The 17409-nt window shown below is 41.3% G+C and overlaps 1 pseudogene; it reads left to right on the forward strand.

Annotated features, from left to right (window-relative positions):
* The first annotated feature begins 6899 nt into the window (after nucleotides 1-6899).
* LOC100666987 (taste receptor type 2 member 39-like) lies at nucleotides 6900-7998 on the forward strand (annotated as a pseudogene).
* Nucleotides 7999-17409: the final 9411 nt, after the last annotated feature.

Here is a 17409-nt window from a genome sequence, read left to right on the forward strand (position 1 = left end):
GTACTTCTTCCAAGACACAATCCTTGGCTGAGGAAGAGCCGGTGCAAAATACTCACCATTCAAGTGCTTTCAGGCTTCAAAGGCGTTTATTTGCACAAAAGCCAAGGTTTTTTACATTTGGTATCATTCACAAAGCCGAAAGGTGCGTTAAACCCATTGCTATCAAGTAGATTAAGACTCAGAGTGACCCTACAGGACAGAGTGGACCTGCTCCATAGGGTTTCCAAGGAGTAGCTGGAGGATTCAAACAGCCAATCTTTTGGTTAGCAGCCATGCTCTTAACCACTGTACCACCAGGGCTACAAAAGCGCATTAACTCACATAACTTTGATAGGTATATTAGAATATTTCCATCTCACAAACACAGAAAGAGGAGCACAGAGAGGTGAATGCCACATGGCAAACCTTGAGAACAGGACAGTTGGGAATCAACCACCACTTCCATGAAAACACTGGTTTCTCTGTTTCTTTTCTTTTTTTTGTTTCTACCACAATGAGCAGACAAGTGTGTGCCTCCAATCTTATTGTCCCTCTTGGTTCACAAAGTAAAAGTTAATTTAAGTGATTTCCCACTGACTCTAAACTGGGTGACCAAGGCCAATGGATGCCCTAAGCCCACCCAGCCATGAGCCTCCACAGCCATTTTGTTGTTGACAATAAGTGTGGGGCCCCCTACACGAATCTGTTGGCAAGATAAATGCCAGCTAGACCCAAGGCTGCACTCCACTCTGCAGAGGCAAAGTCTCACTCCATGACTTTAAACAAATGTGAAATCTGATGAAAACTTCGACCAAAATTTAAACTTCAGTCACTCACTACACCAAAAAAAAAAAACTTTTTTGACTTTTTTGTTTTTCAACATGGCAAACAAAGACAGTTACAGTACAAGAAATCCAATAAAGTTGAGTGTGGCAGTGAAAGATTTGAGGGAATGGCACCTGTGGCGGGCCTGTGTGGTGTCACCTAACTGAGGTCTTAATATGGGCTCACATTGTTTCATGGCTCAAATTCAGGGCCACCTCAGTCAGACCTGTCCCCTGACCCTTCCTTACCTTCTCCTCCCCAGATCAAAGCCAGCACTATTGTCAGCCAGGGCCTTACTTACCCTTCTGGTAATTTCACCTACACTGCCTGTTTGTGTGGTCAATGCACAAGGAACTTCTACTATGAAGTAGCCGCCTATGGTAAGTGAAGACACTGCCTGACTGGCCACTCATGCCAGATAAGGAGAACCATTAGGAGAGGCCAAAGAGGAAAGGAGAAGTCAGGAAGGGGCTGAGGGCAACAGGATAAGGCTCAATGTGAGGGAGCGGACACAACTGTCCTGCCTTGTGTACCATGTGAATCTGAGAGAGGGAGCTGAACACCAGAGTCAGTAAAAAGAAGGTGAAGATAGTGTGGGCCCCCTAAATAAGAAGCCCAGAAGTCTTGTGGTGTGGAGTCAACTCTTCTGACATAGTTCTGTTGCTCTTTTCAGAAAGTGGAACCATAAAAGGTACAGCTGAAGTTGTGTCAGCCGAGAATATATGCCCTGATGATGAGGTCGTGTACCCTGAACTCGGCTACAAAGCATGTGTTGAGAAGCCTGTGACCGTAGTGACCTGAGCTGGATGGTCTGGCCTGGCCCCTCCGTCCCTCACTTTTATTATCTTCACTCTGAGGAGTACTCCGTTTGAGTTTGTGGGCATCTGGGTCAACTGTAACATGAACTTCCTATCAACTTCTTAGTGTCCTATCTGTGTTCTTTCCTCCAAACTTACTGCTGCACTGGCCCAAGGGTTGCCAGAGGCCAGAGAATTTTGGTTATTGAGAAGGTTTTCTCGGGTATATATAATGGACACTCACACCCCAGAGAATGAGCAGGAGAAGGCAGGAATTATTTTCACCATCTGACAAAGAGGGAAAATGCTCAGAGACAAGATAAGCAACTATCCAAGAGACACACAGAAAGCAAGGGTAGAACTGGAAAAGATTACAAGTCCCCCCACTTCAGTCCAGTGACAATCGGCTCCCTCCCCACTATTGGAAAGGTCAACTAACTGGAAGTCCTCAAATGATTACACCTTTCTCCTTTCCCGCTAGTGGCAAGGAAAGGACTGAAAAATCACAGGATCACTGGGCTCCTAACCATGAGTCACCCTCCCTGTGTCTATGTATTTGTCTTTCCTCACAGTAAGCTAGACAAGTGAGGGATAATTGGATATGGAACCATCACACACTGCTGGTGGGGATGTATAAACAGGTACAGCCTTTTGGAGAACAATCTGACATTGTTGTTAGGTGCTGTCAAGTCAGTTCCGACTCACGGCGACCCTATGCACAACAGAACAAAACACTGCCCAGTCCTGAGCCATCCTTACAATCGTTGTTAAGCTTGAGCTCATTGTTGCAGCAGCCACTCTGTCAGTCCACCTCGTTGAGGGCCTTCCTCTTTTCCACTGACCCTGTACTCTGCCAAGCATGATGTCCTTCTCCAGGGACTGATCCCTCCTGACAATACGCCCAAAGTATGTAAGACGCAGTCTCGCCATCCTTGCCTCTGAGAAGCATTCTGGCTGTACTTCTTCTAAGACAGATTTGTTCGTTCTTTTGGCAGTCCATAGTATATTCAATATTCTTCGCCAACACCACAATTCAAAGGCATCAATTCTTCTTTGGTCTTCCTTATTCATCGTCCAGCTTTTACATGCATATGATGCGATTCAAGATACACTGGGTTGAGTCAGGCGCACCTTAGTCTTCCAGGTGACATCTTTGCTCTTCAACACTTTGAAGAGGCCCTTTGCAGCAGATTTACCCAATGCAATGCCTCTTTTGATTTCTTGACTGCTGCTTCCATGGCTGTTGATTGTGGATCCAAGTCAAATGAAATCCTTGACAACTTCAATCTTTTCTCCGTTTATCATGATGTTGCTCATTGGTCCAGTTGTGAGGATTTTTGTTTTTTTATATGGAGGTGCAATCCATACTGAAGGCTGTGGGCTTTGATCTTCATGAGTAACTGCTCCAAGTCCTCTTCACTTTCAGCAAGCAAGGTTGTGACATCTGCATAACCCAGGTTGTTAATGAGTCTTCCTCCAATCCTGATGCCCCGTTCTTCTCCATATAGTCTACCTTCTTGTATTATTTGCTCAGCATACAGATTGAATAGGTATGGTGAAAGAACAAAACCCTGATGCACAACTTTCCTGACTTTAAACCAATCAGTATCCCCTTGTTGTCTCTGAACAACCGCCTCTTGATGTATGTAAAGGTTCCTCATGAGCACAATTAAGTGTTCTGGAATTCCCATTCTTCGCAATGTTATCCACAGTTTATTATGATCCACACAGCCGAATGCCTTTGCATAGTCAATAAAACACAGGTAAACATCCTTTTGGTATTCTCTGCTTTCAGCCAGGATCCATCTGACATCAGCAATGATATCCCTGGTTCCATGTCCTCTTTGGAAACTGGCCTGAATTTCTGGCAGTTCCCTGTCGATACACTGCTGCAGCCATTTTTGAATGATCTTCAGCAATATTTTGCTTGTGTGTGATATTAATGATATCGTTCTATAATTTCCACATTTGGTGGGATCACCTTTTTTGGGAATAGGCATAAATATGGATCTCTTCCAGACAGTTGGTCAGGAAGCTGTCTTCCATATTTCTTGGCATAGACAAGTGAGCACCTCCAGTGCTGCATCTGTTTGTTGAAACATCTCAATTGCTATTCCATCAATACACAGAGTCATTATACCAAAAAGAATTAGTCGATGTTCAACCATTTCAAGAGGTGGCATATGATCAGGAACCGATGGTACTGAAGGAAGAAGTCCAAGCTGCTCTGAAGGCATTGGTGAAAAACAAGGCTTCAGGAATTGATGGAATATCAATCTGGCATTACTTAGTGAAATTAGATAGCACATACCCTATGACCCAACACCTACACAACTAAAAGTGATGGTAAGAGGGGCCAATTCCAGCCCTGGGTTACTAGACCAATATTTTTCCAGCTATCACAGACACAGCACCCTTAAATGGCCATTGGTTCCAAATATATGACTCATCTTAAAAGACATCTTTATACTCCTAAAGAGTATGATCCCCAAGCATCTCCTTAGCTACTCATTTGCCAGGTGTTCCCAGCATGCTATTGGGAGGGGAGGTACTTTCCTGGTGATTCCGTTAACAGAAGACCAATAGATACAGTCAATTCTCATTATTCACAGTAGTTATGTTCGATAGAGTCACCGTGAACTTTGAATTCCCCCAGTGCTGTTGAGTCGATTCCTACTCATAGCGACCCTATAGGACAGAGTAGAACTGCCTCGCAGAGTTTCAAAGGAATGCCTGGCGGATTCAAACTGCTGACCCTTTGTTTAGCAGCCGTAGCACTTAACCACTACACCACCAGGGTTTCCAGAACTTTGAATTAGTGAATATCAAACCTCTGCTCCTAAAATGCTCCTAGGGGAAATAAATTCTTGGATCCTGCCAGCCTCTGGTCACATATTTGTCAATGAATTAATATATAACCTTGTCTTAAGGTGTTTGAGTTTAAAGAGATCTCACTTAATATATATTGGTGGTTCATTTGCATTGAACTCACAGCCAATAACAAACCTTATCTAACACAAGTATTTTCTCCATGCGGCATATCACAACCTTACGGCACTTAGGAATGCTAGACAGCACTTCAGTACTTCATTTGGGGGTCAGTTTAAACAGCAAAAAAAAAAAAAAACTAAAAAAAGTGACACTAAATAGTCCACAAAGAGATCACTTTTTTTTTTTTTTTAATCATATGAAAGCTGAAACAAGAAGGCAGAGTGTTGCGTTGTTCAGCCTCAGCTGGGATCACACACATAAGACAACTCAAACTGTTCACTTCTTTGCAATGCACATGTCTGTGAATGACCACAACAGCGCTAAGAGTATTGATTTTGGGGTTACAGATAAATTTTAGAAAGTAAGCAAATTTACCAATAGAGACTTTGTGGTAATGAAGACAAATTGCACCGTGATCATGTGCCCATTGTGGCAAATTTTTCACACACACCCATACACACACACACAGACACAAATGGTTCCCTTGATCTAAGGAGATATTAGATGGATCCCAAGTCTAGAAATCAGATATTCTCTCAGCCCTCCATAGTGGAGCTGCTAAGACTGCAGGCAGGAAAGGGCAATCCATACCTAGATTGTGTTTCAATTCCAGTGCGGACAAGTCACCGTTCGCAACCCTCCCGACCCCCCACCCCCCCTGGTGTAACGCGATCATTATCTTACCGAATGACTCGTTGGTCTTCTGGAGAGATGGTACTATAGTGACATTGGACTCTGTCGGTGAATTATAGGATCACTCTTGAAAAGAGGAAATCCTTGCTGTTGGGCACACACATAGTATCAATCTCTCATTAGCCTTTACACAAGCTCTGGGGAAGCTAAAGACTGAGGCTGGCCGACATCAATTGAACCAGTCGTCTGGTCTTCCTAATTGGTCAATGTTTCCTCTGTGTCACATGCTTTTTCTTATGAGCACTGGCATCAGACACAACGATGTTCCACATACACACAATGGTGACTCCAGGAACCATGGCCACCTCTTACCAGTGTCCCCTTCCAGATGGGAAAGAAAGTTTAATTTCCAATGTGAGCTTTGGATTGGTTTTATCTTTTGTTTTTTAGAGTACTTTTAGTCCAAAAAATATTTTCAGCATAATTTTCCAGTGTAGTTTTATTAAGAATTTATATGAAAATGATGGCATTCACTAGCTTATAGGTACTTTGGGAAATGCATCTATCTTTTTTTCAGCTTGTTTATATGTTGTTACTTTTTTTAAGTGAAAGTCTTTTACTGTAGGATACTTTTAATTTCATTTTCTGTATTTTCATTTTGCTGAAGGGTTGATTAGGATTCTCATGTTCTTAATAATTTAAGGGCATTATCAGAACTAAGTTTTTTCTCTCCCCCTGCCTCTCTCTGGGCTCTAGGGGAAGATTCTTGTCTCTTTCAGTTTCTGTAACCCCAGGATTTTCTTAGGGTTCCTTGGTTGCTTGAAGATGCATCTTCTCATGGCTTCTGTCTTCCCCTGTACCTGTCTGCATCTATTCTACTCTTTTATAAGAACTTCACTCACAGTGGAAGAAAATTCCAAGGGAAAATTCCAACCAGGAATTCTATTCACAGTCATACCATTACATAGAAATTTGTTGTTGTCGTTAGGTGCCATCGAGTCAACTCATAGCAACACTATATATCACAGAATGAAATACTGCCCGGTCCTGTGCCATGCTCACAATTGTTATGCTTGAGCCCATTGTTACTGCCACTGTGTCAGTCCATCTTGTTGAGAGTCTTCCTCTTTCCCTGTGACCCTATACTTTACCAAGCAAGATGTCCTTCTCCAGGGACTGATCCCTCCTGATAACATGTTCGAAGTACTTAAGATGCAGTCTCACCATCCTTATTTCTAAGAAGCCTTCTGAAAGTTAAAATAAAGCTAGGATAAAGGTATTTTGAGACATATAAGCTTCTAAAAAATGTATCTCTCTTGCAACCTTTCTCTAGAAGCAATGGAGTATGTGCGCGATCAAATGAGGAAACCATGGGAACCAGAAAATCAGGATTTCACCATAAGATGGAAGCATGTAGAATCCGCAGGGTGAAGAACAGGGAAAGCCTAAGATGGCAGGCGTCCAGTTTGCAGCTTGTAGAAAGATCAAGGCATGATGTCTGTATTGGTGGCTCTCAATACTATGTTAGTGGTTTATAAAGGGGACTCTGCTCAAGTGCTTGCCCAGGCCCCTGGTTGAACTAATACCACTGTGTCCAAAAACAGAGGGAGGATTAGGAACCAAATCCTTCCATCATTTGCATCTCCAGATTCAGAGCTAGGAATGCTGATGTAAACAAATGGGGTGGATTTGGAAATGATACATCAGCTGCTTCCTCCTGTGGTGTGAGTTGTGGGAACTATCAATACCTGCCCATCAAACCGAGGAGACATTTGCCTCCACACACCAATTCAGTCAGGACTCGGGATGGCTAAGACCTGCCACTGTCAGGAAAACAAACTGTCACCAATTATCTATGTCTTTATTTTCACCATCGAAAGTACTGAATGCTTCATTGGAATCTTTGCAAATGGGTTCATCATGGCTATAAATGCAGCTGAGTGGGTTGGGAATAAAGGAGTTAACACAAGTGGCAGGATCCTATTGTTCTTGAGCACATCCAGAATAGCTCTTCAGAACGTTATGATGCTAGGAATCACTCTCAATTCAGCCTTCCCAAGTTTTTATAACCACAAGGTGCTATATGTTATATTCAAAGTCAACTACCTGTTCTTAAATTATTGCAGTCTCTGATTTACTACCTGGCTTAGTCTCTTCTACTTTGTGAAAATTGCGAACTTCTCCAACCCTCTTTTCCTCAAGCTGAAGTGGAGAATTTCCAGATGGATGCCCTGGCTTCTGTGGCTGTCCATGTTCATTTCTATGGGGTACAGTGTGCTCTTTGTCAAGGACATCTTCACTGTGTATTGTAGCAACACTTTTTCTATCTCCTCCTCCAACTCCACGGAGAAGAAGTACTTCACTAAGACCAACGTGGTCAACCTGGCCCTTTTCTATAATCTAGGAATCTTCCTTCCTCTTGTCATGTTCCTCCTGACAGCCACCCTGCTGATTGCCTCCCTCAAGAAGCATGCCCTGCACATGGAAAGCAATGCCACTGGCTCCAGGGGCTCCAGCATGCAGGCCCACATGGGGGCCATCAAAGCCATTAGCTACTTTCTGGTTCTGTACGTCTTCCATGCAGTTGCTCTATTTCTCTATATGTCCAAGATTTTGATACCAACAGTCCCTGAACATTTTGTGCACAGTCATTGTGGCAGGCTACCCAGCTTGCCACTCAGTTCTGCTGATCTTCAACAACCCTGAGCTGAGAAGAGGCTGGAAGCGACTTCAGCACCAAGTTCATCTCTGCCTAAAAGGGCAGACTCTGTGACCAGCACCCAGGGAGCACCACGGGACCTGGTTCCTCAGCTCTTCATTTCCTCCTAAGACTCTCCTCTTCTCTCCTCTTTTATCCCCCAAACCTACCCTGATCCTTTCACTTGATGTAGTTTTTTGTATAGGAGATCAATCTTTACTCTTCTGTTTTGCTTCTGGGCATATACTTCATGATGATTACCATACTGTTTACCTGGACCCTCTGCTTGTACCTTCACTTGCTGTATCTGAGGCAATGATTCTAAACCATGGCAACACATTAGACTCTTTAGGGGGGATATTCTAAAATACAATGCTCAGCCCTATCCTAGATCATGAAGTCAGAATTTTTGGTGTTGGAACTTAGACAATTTTCTTAAGTTCTTCAGGTGGATATAGTCGTCAATATAGAGAAAGGTTTTACAACTTGGCCTTTTGTTAACTCTTCTCTTTCCCCCTTCATATGCCTTGGGGCAGTGTCTGCTAAGAGCTCACACTGGACACAATGAACAGGTTCAGGTTATTTGGGAAACTTTCTGAGCTACAGTTGGAAGTGCATTTTGTCCCTTCCTCGAAAGTTATCACCTGAAAAATTTGAAAATAACTATGAAAATATTAACAGTGTATAAAATACTCTTCAGCCTGAAAATTACTGTTTGAGAATTATTCACAGAGATAATATAAATACGCAAAAATACGTGCCGAAAGGTCAATTCAATTTTTTTAATAGCATTGTTCATTAATGAAAACACTGGTATACCCATGAAATGAGATGATATCTAGCATTTTTTTAGATGAGATAGGTTTATGTGTCCTGAAAAGATCTCCAATATATTTATATTGTTAAATGCAAAAAGCAAGGAGCTATTTTGTGATTCTATTTATGTTTCTCTTTTGTAAAAGAAAGTATGCTTAAATTCCCTACATGTGTGTGTGCACGTGTGCGTGTGTGTGTAAAAGTTCTGAAGCAAAAATGGTTAATAGCACTTCCGAGCAGTGGCCTTGGGTGATGGTGGATAACTGAAACATTTCCATTTCGTTTTGTACTCTTCTGCATTGTTTGAGCTATTTAGAATATGTATGCATTAATTTCACAGTTTTAAAAGATTTACACCAAGTTTTTTTAATTAGAAAGAGAACTCGGTAAGTTGGAAAGGTTTGAGGGAGGAGGCTGTGTGCTTTAATTTGTTGGTTGATCATCTCACTATATTTATTTTCATAAAAAATGCAAACCTCCAAAACCATGAGTTCAAACACGCACTCTATTACTCCCTCCCAGATTTCCATGTGACTTGCTCAAGGGTTGCCATGGAAACATCCCGCACTTTTAATCCATTGAAATTTCTATGATCTCTGTGTTCTTATCCAGTTTGATTATGTGGTTCATCAATATACCCATTTGTTGCTGTTGTTGTTCAGTGCTATTGATTGGATTCCAACTTGTAGTGACCCCATGTACAACAGAACAAAACACTGACGGGTCCTGTGCCAGCCTTACAATCACTGCTATGCTTGAGCCCATTAAAACCTGTTGCTGTAGAGTTGATTCTGACTCATAGTGACCATATAGGACAGAGTAGAAATGCCCCATAGGGTTTCTAAGGAGCATCTGGTGGATTCGAACTGCCAATCTTTTGGTTAGCAGCAGTAGCTCTTAACCACTATGCCACCAGGGTTTCCTTGAGCCCATTAAAACCAAAACCAAACCCAGTGCCGTCGGCTAGATTCTGACTCATAGCGACCCTATAGGACAGAGTAGAAGTGCCCCATAAAGTTTCCAAGGAGCACCTGGCAGATTCAAACTGCTGACCCGTTGGTTAACAGCTGTAGTGCTTAACCACTACACCACCAGGGTTTCCCCTTAAGCCTATTAGCCACTCTTTAAATCCATCTTGTTGAGGGCCTTCCTTTTTTTCACTGACCCTCTACTTTACTAAGCATGATGTCCTTCTCCAGGGGCTGGTGCCTCCGGATAATAAGTCCAAAGCTAGTGAGACAAGGCTCTCATTTTCACTTTCAAGTAGTGCTCTGACTGTACTTCTTCCAAGGCAGATTTGTTGCTTCTTCTGGCCGTCCATGGTATATCCAATATTCTTCACAACATCATAAGTCAAAGGCATCAATTTGTCTTCAGTCTTTCTTATTCATTGTCCAGCTTTTGAATGCTTGAGAAGGACTGAAAATATCATGGTTTGGGTCAGGATCACCTTAGTCCTCAAAATGCATATTTACTTTTTAGCAGTTTAAAGAGGTCTTTTGCAGCAGATTTGCCCAATGACTTCCATGGGTGTTAATTTTGGATTCAAGTAAAATGAAATCCTTGACAACATCGATCTTTTTTCCATTTATCATGATGCTGTTTATTGGTCCAGTGTGAGGATTTTTGTTTTCTTTATGTTGAGCTGTAATCCATACTGAAGGCTGTAGTCTTTCATCTTCATCAGTAAGTGCTTCAAGACCTCTTCTTGTTCAGCAAGCAAGTGGTTGTGTCATCTGCGTATTGCAGGTTGTTAATGAGTCTGCCCCCAATCCTGATGCTGAGTTCTTCATATTATGCCCATACTGCTTAAAAATACTTCCGGTATTACGGATGAGATGATGAGATGAGGTGAGGTGAGGTGAGGTGAGGTGAGGTGAGGTGAGGTGAGGTGAGGTGAGGTGAGGTGAGGTGAGATGAGATGAGATGAGATATGTCTGAGGCTGGCTTTAAAATAATCCAGCAGACAGTAATGGAATGATGAGTGGGGAGGCTTAGATTGGCCATTTGTGATTTTTCGAACAAGGTTTCAGGTACATTGTGGGTTTTTACACTAATCTCTCTGTTTCAGGGAGAGTTTGAAATTTTCCCTAATTGGAAAAATTTTAAATAAATGAATAATAAAAAAACTCTTAATCTCCTTCTTGTGATATAATGCCACTTCTAGAGGAACCCAACTACTTAGCCACTCTATGTTTGCTTCTGGGCAGCTGAGTATCACTTGGCAATATTTCAGAACTGGATGAACTTATGTTCCTAAAAATCATGTTCTTCAGCCACAAATGAGTCACATCACTGGGCATTCCTATCTTGTATTTCCCTAGAGAAGTCACTCGTTAGCCACCCACAAGGACCGTCTCCCATCTTTTCCTCAATGCTCAAAACCGCAGCTACTTTTCTCCCTATCTCGTTTTCAATTTATGAACTTGCTTTTCGATTCTTTAACAGAAGCCACTAGAAGAATGTTCCTCCATTTTCGTATAAGCAAACCCACAAAATCACCCATTTTCTCCTGGGTTCCTAACACCTCAGTGCAAAAAAGTGTCCCTCCATGAAGAAGTTAATTAGACATGTTTAAACTATTTTTCCCCTCTATCATTTCTCTCTCCTACAAGTTCCTTTTTTTTTTTTTTTTCCTGTGCATTTTACTTCTTTTCTTCCATGAGTGAGCCTTTCCTCAAGACATTTGGTGGTCCTCGAATGTCAGCACTAAGAAACTGATTGCGAAATTTAAAAGAACTTAAAAAAATTTTTTTATTGTACTTTGGATGAAGGTTTACAGAACTAACTAGTTTCTTATCAAACAGTTAGTACACGTATTGTTTTATGACATTGGTTAACAACCCCACAGCATGTCAACACTCTCCCTTCTCGAACGTGGATTCCCTATTGCCAGCTTTCCTGTCCCCTCCTGCCTTCTAGTCCTTGCCCCTGGGCTGGCGCACCCTTTAGTCTCGTTTTGTTTTATGTGCCTGTCTGATCTTTGGCTGAAGAGTAAACCTTGGGCGTGACTTCATTACTGAGCTAAAAACTTGTCTGGGTACCATGCTCTTGGGTTTCTCCAGTCTCTTTCAGACTAGCAAGTCTCGTCTTTTTTTGTGAATTAGAATTTTGCTCTACATGTTTCTCCGGCTCTGTCTGGAACGCTCAGTTTTGATCTCTGTCAGAGCAGTCAGTGGGGGTAGTTGGGGACCCTCTATTTGTACTGGACTCAGGCTGGTGGAGGCCATGGTAGATGTGGTACATTGTTCCTTTGGACTAATCTGTTCCTTGTGTATCTGGTTTTCTTCTTTCTCCTTTGCTCCTGAAGGGGTGAGACCAGTGGAGTATGTCAGATGGCCACTCACAGGCTTTTGAGACCTCAGACGCTACTCACCAAAGGAGGATGTAGAACATTGTCTTTATAAACTGTGTTATGCCAGTTGAGGTAGATGCTCACAAGACCATTGTCCCCACAGCCCTAAGCCTAGGGATTTGGTCTCTCAGGGAGTTTGGATGTGTCTGTGGATCTTCCATGACCTTGGATTGTACAAGTTGTGCTGGCTTCCCCAGTATGATGTACTGTCTTACGCCTCACCAAAGTTACCACTTACCTACTATTTACTGTTTTTTCAACCCCATGCCTCCCCTTTCTCATAACCATCGAAGATTGTTTCTTTTTGTATATAAAACTTTTCATGAGTTTTTACAGTAGTGGTCTCATACAATATTTGTCCTTTTGTGGTTGATTTATTTCACTCAGCATAATATCCTCCAGATTCATCCATGTTATGGGATGCTTCACAGATTCATCATTTTTTTTAATCGTTGCTTGATATGCCATCGTGTATATGTAACACAGTTTGTTTATTCATTCATCGGTTGATGGGCATCCAGGTTGTTTCCATCTTTTTGCTATTGTGAACAATGTTGCAAGGAACATGGGTGTGCATAGGTCTATTTGCGTGATGACTGTTATTCTCTATGATATATTCCTAGGAGTGGGATTGCTGGATCATATGGTATTTCTATTTTTAGCTTTCTAAGGAAATGCTGTATCATTTTCCAAATGATATAGGGCCTAATCTCCTCAAAGCCTCTCCAACTTTTGTTATTTCCTGTTTTTTTTGATTCATGCCAGTAATGCTGGGATGAGATGTTATCTCACTATAGTTTTGATTTGCATTTCTCTCATGGCTTGTGATTGCGAGCCTTTCCTCATGTGTCTGTTGGCCGCTTGAATGTCTTCTTTGGTGAAGTGTCTGTTCATTTCCTTTGCCCATTTCTAGTTAGATTATTTGTCTTTTTGTTATAGACGTGTTGGATTTTCCTGTAGCTATTAGAGATTAGACATTTGTCTGATTCGTAATATCAGAATTTTTTTCCCAGTTTGTAGGTTCTTTTTGTATTCTTTTGGTGAAGTCTTTTGATGAGCATAAGTGTTTAATTTTTAGAAAATCCCAGTTATCTAGCTTATCGTCTGGAGTTTGTGTGTTGTTGGTTATCACTTGTATCCTGTTAATGCTGTGTATTAGGGCCTTTAGAGTTGATCTTATTTTTTCTTCTATGAACTTTATAGTTTTGGCTTTATATTTAAATATTTGATCCATTTTGAGTTAGTTTTTGTATATGGTATGAGGTATGGGTCCTGTTTCATTTCTTTGCAGATGGATACCCTGTTTTGCCAACATCATTTGTTACAAAGACTGTGCTTTCCAGACGTGATGGACTTTGGACCCTTGCGGAAAATCAGGCAACCATTGGTGGGTGCATTTGCACCTGGGTTCTCAATTCTGCTCCATTGTTCAATGTACCTGTCGTTGCAGCAGTACCAGGCTGTTCTGACTACCATAGCTGTATAGTAGATTCTAAGGTCAGGTAGCGCAAGTGCTCCTACTTTACTCCTCTTCTTCAGTAGTGCTTTGCTTATCCAGGGCTTCTACCCTTCCCATATAAAGTTAATGATTAGTTTTTCCATCTTTTAAAAGAATGCTGTTGGCATTAGGATTGGGACTGCAATGTTTTTGTAAATTGCTTCGGATAGAATTGTCATTTTCACAACGTTGAGTCTACCTATCCATGAGTATGGTAAGTTTTTCCATTTATGTAGATCTCTTTTGGTTTCTTGCAGTAGTGTTTTGTAGTTTTCTTTGTATGGGTTTTTTATATCCCTGGTTAGGTTTATTTCTAAGTACTTTTTTTTTTTTTTAGGTACTATCGTAAGTGGTATTGTTTTCCTGATTTCCTTCTCATCGTTCTCTTTACTGGTGTATAGGAATCCAACTGATTTTTGTATGTTTAACTTGTGTCTTGCTACTCTGCTGAATCTTTCTATTAGTTCAAGTAGTTGTCTCCTGGAGTCTTTTGTTTTCCATGTATAGTATCATATCATTCCCAAATAGGAACAGTTTAACTTCTTCGATACCAAATTGTTCTTCTTGTTGTTAGGTGCCGTTGAGTCAATTCCAACTCATAGCAACCCTATGCACAACAGAACGAAACACTGCCCAGTCCTGAGCCATCCTTACAATCGTTGTTATGCTTCAGCTCACTGTTGCAAACACAGTGTCAATCCACCTCGTTGGGGGTCTTCCTCTTTTCTGCTGACCCTGTACTCTGCCAAACATGATGTCCCTCTCCAGGGACTGATCCCTCCTGACAGCATGCCCAAAGTATGTAAGATGCAGTCTCGCCATCCTTGCCTCTAAGGAGCATTCTGGCTATACCTCTTCTAAGGCAGATTTGTTTGTTCTTTTGGCAGTCCGTGGTATAGTCAATATTCTTCACCAACACCACAATTCAAAGGCGTCAGCTCTTCTTCCATCTTCCTTATTCATTGTCCAGCTTTCACATGCATATGATGCAATTGAAAATACACTGACTTGAGTCAAGTGCACCTTAGTCTTCAAGGTGACATCTTTGCTCTTCAACACTTTAAAGAGGTCCTTTGCAGCAGATTTACCCAATGCAATGCATCTTTTGGCTTCTTGACTGCTGCTTCCATGGCCGTTGATTGTGGATCCAAGTCAAATGAAATCCTTGACAACTTCAATCTTTTCTCCGTTTGTCATGACGTTGCTCATTGGTCCATTTGTGAGGATTTTTGTTTTCTGTATGTTGAGGTGTAATCCATACTGAAGGCTGTGGTCTTTGATCTTCACTAGTAAGTGCTTCAAGTCCTCTTCACTTTCAGCAAGCAAGCTTGTGTCATCTGCATAACGCAGGTTGTTAATGAGTCTTTCTCCAATCCTGATACTCCGTTCTTCTTCATATAGTCAACTTCTCGTATTATGTGCTCAGCATACAGATTGAATATGTGTGGTGAAAGAATACAATCCATATTTGTGCCCATTCTAAAGAAAAGTGATCCAAGAGTATGCAGAAATTATCAAATAATCATTAATATCACACGCTAGTAAAATTTCCCTGAGGATAATTCGAATTGGTTGCAGCAGTAGATTGACAGGGAACTGCCAGAAATTCAAGCCAGATTTAGAAGAGGACATGGAACAAGGGGTATCATTGCTGATGTCAGATGAATCTTGGCTGAAAGCCGAGAATACCAGAAAGATGTTTACCTGTGTTTTATTGACTATGTGAAGGCATTCGGTTGTGTGGATCATAACAAATTATGGATAACATTGAAAAGAATGGGAATTCCAGAACACTTAATTATGCTCTTGCGGGACGTGTACATAGACCAAGAGGCAGTCGTTCAAACAGGACAAAGGGATATTGCATGGTCTAAAACCAGGAGAGATGTGCATCAATGTATCTTTTCACCATACTCACTCTTTATGCTAAGAAAATAATCTGAGAAATCGTACTATATGAAGAAGAATGAGGCATCAGGATTTGAAGAAGACTCATTAACAACGTCCATTATGCAGATGACACAATCTTGTTTGCTGAAAGTGAAGAGGGCTTGAAGTACTTACTGATGAAGATCAAAGACCACGGTCTTCAGTATGAATTACACCTCAACGTTAAGAAATCAAAAATCCTCACAATTGGACCGATAAGCAACATAATGATAAATGGAGAAATATTGAAGTTGTCAAGAATTTAATTTTGCTTGAATCTGCAATCAATGCCCATGGAAGCAGCAGTCAAGAAATCAAATGATATATTGCATTGGGCTAATTGTCTTTAAGAGATCTCTTTAAAGTTTTCAAAGGCAAAGATGTCCCTTTGAGGACTAAGGTGCACCTGACCCAAGCCATGGTATTTTCAATCCCCTCATATCCGTGCTAAAGCAGGACAACCAGTACGGAAGACTGAAGAATTGGTGTCTTTCAATGATGGTGTTGGCAAAGAATATAGCATTTTTTATACATTGAAAGTTTGTAGCGACCCTGCATCGAGCAAGCCTATTGGCACCATATTTCCAACATGTGCTCTCTTTGTGTCTCTGTGTCACATTTTGCTCGTTCTTCCAGTATTTCTAACTTTTCCATTATGATTATATCTGTTACGATGATCTGTGATCTTTGATGTTACTATTTTAATTGTTTTGCGGCACCACAAACTGTTCTCATAGAAGATGGCAAACTTAATTGTCAATATTGTGCATGTTTTGACTGCTCCACTGACTGGCCATTCTCCCATCTCTCTCCCTCTTGTCGGACCTCTCTATTCTCTGAGACAGTACAACATTGAAATGAAGCCAGTTAATAACCCCACAATGGCCTCTAAGTGTTCAAGTGAAAGGAAGTGTTGCACGTTTCACACTTTAAATCAGAAGCTAGAATTGATTAAGCTTAGTGAGGAAGGTGTGTAAAAAGCCAAGATAGGCTGAAAGTTAGGCCTCTTATGCCAAATAGTTAGCCAAGTTGCAAATGCAAAGGAAAAGTTCCTGAAGGAAATTAAAAGTGCCACTTCAGTCAACACATGAATGATAAGAAAGCAAAACAGCCTTATTTCTGATATGGAGAAAGTTTTAGCAGTCTGGACAGATGATCAAAACTGCCGCCAAATTCCCTTAAGCTGAAGCCTAATCCAGACAACTCTCTTCAATTCTATGAAGGCTGAGAGAGATGAGGAAGCTGCAGAAGAAAAGTTTGAAGCTAGCAGAGGTTGACTTATGAAGTTTGAGGAAAGAAGCCATCTCTATAACACAACAGTGCAATGTAAACAGCAAGCGCTGTTGTAGAAGCTGCAGTAAGTTTTCAGGAAGATCCACCTGAGATAATTGGTGAAAGTGGCTACACTAAACAACAGAGTTTCAAAGTAGATGAAACAGCCTTATCTTGAAGGTAGATGCCACTTAGGACATTCATAGCTAGAGAGGAGAAGTCTATGCCTGGCTTCAAAGTTTCAAAGTATAGGCTGACTCTCTTGTTCAGAGCTAATGTGGCTGGTGACTTTAAGTTGAAGCGCATGCTCATTTGCCATTCTAAAAATCCTAGTGTCCTTAAGAATTATGCAAAATCTACTCTGCCTGTGCTCTGTAAATGGAACAACAAAGCCTGGGTGATAGCACATCTGTTTACAAGACAGTTTACTGAATATTTTAAGCCCACTTGAGAACTACTGCTCAGAAGAAAAAATTCCTTTCAAAATATTACTGCTCATTGAAAATGTACCTGGTCACCCGAGAGCTCTGATGGAAATGTACAAGGATCTTAATGTTGTTTTCATGCCTCCTAACACAACATCCATTCTGCAGCCCATGGATCAAGGAGTGATTTC

Source organism: Loxodonta africana, chromosome 8 (assembly GCF_030014295.1).
Source record: "Loxodonta africana isolate mLoxAfr1 chromosome 8, mLoxAfr1.hap2, whole genome shotgun sequence".
Taxonomy (NCBI): Eukaryota; Metazoa; Chordata; class Mammalia; order Proboscidea; family Elephantidae; genus Loxodonta; species Loxodonta africana.